This window comes from Pinus tabuliformis, chromosome X (assembly GCF_031772625.1).
Source record: "Pinus tabuliformis cultivar Carrire ecotype Pingquan chromosome X, CPIR1, whole genome shotgun sequence".
Taxonomy (NCBI): Eukaryota; Viridiplantae; Streptophyta; class Pinopsida; order Pinales; family Pinaceae; genus Pinus; species Pinus tabuliformis.
In genome coordinates, this window is record NC_142308.1 from 842,227,704 (window position 1) to 842,233,057 (window position 5,354).

General features: G+C 40.5%; 1 non-coding gene across 1 annotated transcript; it reads right to left on the reverse strand.

Moving 5' to 3' along the window:
* Window positions 1-3,470: 3,470 nt before the first annotated feature.
* On the reverse strand, window positions 3,471-3,542 carry TRNAT-GGU (transfer RNA threonine (anticodon GGU)). Its single transcript has one exon. It is a non-coding gene; the product is annotated as a tRNA-Thr (tRNA).
* Between the last annotated feature and the right edge of the window lie 1,812 nt (window positions 3,543-5,354).

Genomic DNA, 5,354 nt, shown 5'->3' on the forward strand with positions numbered 1-5,354 from the left:
GATAAGATGATATTGCAAACTTTGCTTCCACAGCCTACCACAGCGTACTTTGGATAAGATGAGATTGCCTCAATATTTTTGCATCGGGCAACGTGAAGGCTGCAATAAGACCTCAATCGTTTGCCGAACCAAAAACTTTGGGTAAAATTTTGTTGAATAAAATTGGGAGCATCAAACTTAGGTTAAAATGTGAAAACACCAAAAAAAAACCGGTCAAAGTATCAAGTAATGGTAGGTCAACGATGGATCGATCGCTATTAGTCCCAGGCAGGGACTAATAAGGCTCTTACAACAGATTTAGGTAACAAACAAAAATCATCTATCTACAATGAAACAAATTACTAATCTTATAAGTTTCACAATAATTTATGGAGAATTGGAACCTAAGTTATGGAAAATCGGAACCTAAGAATACATTGACATTGACATAATAATCAAGTAGATTTGTAGGATCCAAAATTCCTTGGTATATCTCCCTTAAATCGTTGTAATGCACATAGATTCCATTGTGACATATGAGATTTCCAAAAACTAGAATTTGAAATCCACACAACTTTCTATGTGGAAAGAAAATGTTGACCATCTTACCTTGCTCATTTTAGGAACTCCTTTAAATCCCTTGCTACAACGATCACCCTCTACAATTTGCGAATATAAAATCCTTCCCATGGGTTCAAGCATTCCTTTTATTACAACCATAGTAGATTATAACTTATGTTTGTATCAAGAGGATTAAGCAATTTTGGTTTTGTGAATGAGAATTTAGGATTGAAGTTGATGTGATGGTTGCAAAGAGTTGTTTTTTAAAATAATTAAATTAGAACATTGCATTTAAGATAATATAACATTTGATACATACTAAAAGTGGCAATCTTAAGCTATGCTTGATGTCCCACTTGAACTTCTTGACATACCTATGTCATCTTCACAAGCAAAAACACCATAGCTATGGTAGTGACCATCCTTTATAGTAATTTCCTCTTTTCAATATCTTGGCCTTTTAACCATCATAGTTCCTATCAAGCTAATCTCCCTCATGCCTCCCACAAATATTGAAGAAAGTTTTGCACCTCAAGAGATTTGATTCCTTTAGGAGCTTGATATATCTGAAATTTAGATGGATCTAGGCTGATTTAATTATTAATTTTGTTTTTCTAGTTTTTTTTATTTTTATGTAATTTCAGAGTCAAAATGTTTTAATTAATAATTGATCCAAAATCTTTTGTTTATAGATGTGTTAAAGAATATGCATAAATTGTAGCTTAACATAGAAAACTTAATGTGCACATGAGAGAAGAGGAGAAACACATAAAGCATGAAAGAAGACAACAAGACTTGATAACGGAGTTCGTCCGACTTGGACTACGTCTTCGGGCCCTGCTCGATCAATGGGGAGGCCTTCGTTCATTAAGTGGCATGAGAAAGAAAAGTACAAGCATCAGTTACAAAAACGAGTTTTATACCTCCATACTGAAAAATGGCCGAAAATGCAAAACCCTGAAGGAGAAATGGACAACGCCATTGCGTTTTTGGTGTCGAGAAGTGCTGAAACCATATAAAATTTGTCAAATTTTGACAAAGTGAAAATTCGGCCCTCTAACAAAATTTTGCCTCGAACTGCGTGCACTGCGTGAGCGCACTGAAAAACTACGTTTAAATAAAAAAACACTAACGGATTCTTCAAGGAAGTCATTGTAGGGCAGTTGGTAAAAATTAGCGAGTTGTTGAGGAGGGGTCGGGGGATTAAATCTCGCTCCTCCCTTTTTACCCATGCAATATTTTATAGATTAATTTTGGGGGCGGGTCAGCCGTATTTGGTGGCCCGATCCCCCCCCATTTTCGCTGCCATTGTGTTATGTGGATGATGTGGAGGGGCGACAGGGTTGACGGCTCGCGCCCCCCACTACATTAATGTAAATTGGTTGTAACAGTGCCATGGGAGGGGTCGGGGGTCGTGGCCCGCCCCTCCACCATTATTTTATTATATCTTTTTTGTGTGGTGGTTCTGTGGGAGGGGCAGGGGGTAGTGGCCCGCCCGTCCACCAATAGCATTGTGTGGATAAGAGTTGGGGTGGCAGGGTTGGTGGCCCACCACCCTTTTTTATATATATTTTTTGTTACATAAACTGAACTGGGCATTTTTGAAAATTCGGTTTTGGACCGAAGAAGTCTTTTTAACGAGGCCACAAGTTTGCCTGGAATCTGACCGGGGTTGGCTGGATTCCGCCCGTCGAAAAAGGTCCAAATTGTGCCTTCATTAATCCTGCCCAGACATCAAAAAGTCAACCCAACTTTGACTGCCTTTATATCCTTCATCCGGACTCGGATTGGAGTGTCATTCACACCGTTGGAATCAAGGCAACGAGCACTTCGATCTAATGTCAAGTTCATCGTCTTTCCACCACTTTGAATTTTGAGCTTTTCCCATGCCACTGTGTTTGAAGATCCACCTGGATCAATCCTCCCCATTGAGGAGCTTTTGGACCGCCAAAAGCTTTATCAGTCAATTGGCAAGTGAGGGAATTGTTCCCTCACTCTTTCCTTCTCCAACCATTTTTCCTTGCTAGGGTGCATCCCCTTGAAACCAACTCAAAGGTATTCCACATCTCCCCATTGTGAAGTCTTGGTTCTTCTGTCAAGGATGATGTCTTCAGGTAACTCATTGAGATACTCTGGTGCAAAATCATCAACTGTAGGAACTGTGCCCACCTCTTCGGTGTCCATAATCAAGGTGGCTCATACAGCTTTAAGTTCTCCACATTCACTACGGAGTACATTTGCATATATATCGGCAAATCGAGACGAAATGCATTGTTTCCAATCTTCTCCAAAATGGTGAATGGACCATACCGGATTGGTCTCAACTTCTTCCCTTCTCCCTTCACCCTATCCTTGCTGATATGGAACCACTCTTTGTCGCCCACTTGAAATTGATGGTCGACTCAATGTTTGTCATGTCAAGCCTTATACCGGGCTTGACTTTTCTTCAATTGCTCTTGTATTGCTTAGTGAATCAACTGGATCCGTTGAATGAACTGCTGCACTTTGTCCCTGTCATCATGTCCACTGGAGTCATCTTCCCTTCTAAAGACCATATCAAAAGGGTCTTTTGGCAGGTAGCCAAAATGAGTTGAGAGTTAGTCATCGATCTTGCTTTGATCCCCTATCAGAGGTCACCGACGACCCACATAAGAACAAACGTTAGCTCATTTTTTATTCTTGGAAGAAATGACTGTAGATAGATAAATTGGTTTTTCCGGGGCGGACGTAGCCAAGTGGACCAAGGCAGTGGATTGTGAATCCACCACGCGCGGGTTCAATTCCCGTCGTTCGCCTCATAAAAGAAGATAAAAAACGGACTGGATCCGAATCCGATTTGTTGTCATTTTCATATTCATATTTCGGTGAAAATATTTCTCTCTATGTAATAGAAATGGACACCCGAGCCTTCTTTCTTCGTGGGAAACATGAGCCCTTTATCGGACTTGAACCGATGACTTACGCCTTACCATGGCGTTACTCTACCGCTGAGTTAAAAGGGCCCCCTCATCATATATGAATGAGTGAGTCTACTATGGTAGATGGACAACAAAAGTCTCAAATGGTGAACGATGCATATATGAGTGCACTGCTCGGTTGTAGGAATGCTACACATATGGAAGATGCTCATCCCACAACTTAGGATGTTTTCCACAATAGCCTCGCAACAAGTGTACCACGATGTGGTTTACAACCTCTGTTTGTGCGTTGTCTGTGGATGGAATGTTGTGCTTCTTTTCAACTTGGTGTCCATCATCTTCCACAAGCTGGTCCAAAACTCTCCGAGAAAGCGAGAGTCCCAATCTGACACAATCGATGTGGGCAACCCAAAATGGACCCAAACATGTTGAAAGAAAAGATAAGCAGTTTGTTATGCCTACCTTTTACAAGGCATTAAAATACACATCTTACTAAAACGGTCAACAACGACATACAAATAGTCGTGAATTTTTCTAGACAAAGGAAAACCTCCTACAAAATCCATCAACACACTTTCCCATGGACGACTCGGAATAGGGAGTGGTGTGTAGAGCCCGAGTTTTCTATTAGAGGGCTTTGAAACAGAACACATCATACAACCCTTTACATAGTGAGTCACAATGTTCTTCATATGAGGCCAAAAACAAAATCTTTGTACATGACACAAAGTTTTTCAATACCAAAATGACTAGACACAAGGGAGGTGTGGGCCTCCCGGATTACATGTACCCTTTCTCTTGTGGGTATGCACAATTTGCCAAGGTGATACAACAATTTCCCCTGCAAGTGATAGTTGTCCACCTATGAACCGTGGGTTAGTTTTGCATAAATCTCCTTAAAGTCATCATTGTTAGTGTATTGTTCAGCATAACTTTCAAAAGATAACGAAGCATTATGCAAATAAATAACAAAAGCAGAATAGGAGGGCGAGATAGCATATCGGCCACTTTGTTGCTAGTGCCCTTCTTATACTTTATTACCAGATGAAACTGTTGAAGAAAACCCATCCACCTGAAATGACGAGATTGCTACAACTTGGTCTGTGATTGAAGATACTGTAAGGGCTGATGATCTGTATGGATGATGGTCTCCTTGCTGATCAGGTAGTGTTTCCACTTTTTCACACTCTGGACCAAGGCATATAATTCCTTGTCATAAGTAGGATAGTTTATCACAGCCTGAGAGAACTTCTCAGAATGGTAACATATCGGCTTCCTTTGCTACATCAGTTAGCTCCCATGGCATATCTGTTGGCGTCTGTCTCGATCTTGAATGGCTATTGGAGATCTAGTAAGGCCAAGACTGGTGCGGTGCTGATCTTTTCTTTCAATGTTTCGAAGGACTTCTGCTGCTTTCCTCCCCATTGAAAGACTTGCTTTACACTTGTCAATGTGTGTAAAGGTGCTGCAATAATAGAGAAATTGGCAATAAATCTCCTCCAATACTGTACTGCACCCAAAAAGCTGCGAACCTCGGTTACACTAGTAGGCTTAGGCCAATTTACAATTGCTTCAACTTTAGAAGGATCAATTTTTAACTGACCATGACCAACAATATGACCTAGGTAAACCAAAGAGGTTTTCCCAAACTCACACTTTGACAATTTTACATAGAGTTTTTCATTTTTCAATACATCAAACACTTTCTTCACATGACATACATGTTCATTCCAACTTTTACTAAAGATAAGAATATCATCTAGATAGACAAGAACAAATTCATCAATGAAAGGCCTAAAGAGATCATTCATGACCCTCATGAAAGTGGCTGGAGCGTTGCAAAGTCTGAATGGCATCACCATCCATTCAAACAACCCCTATTTGGTCTTGAAGGCG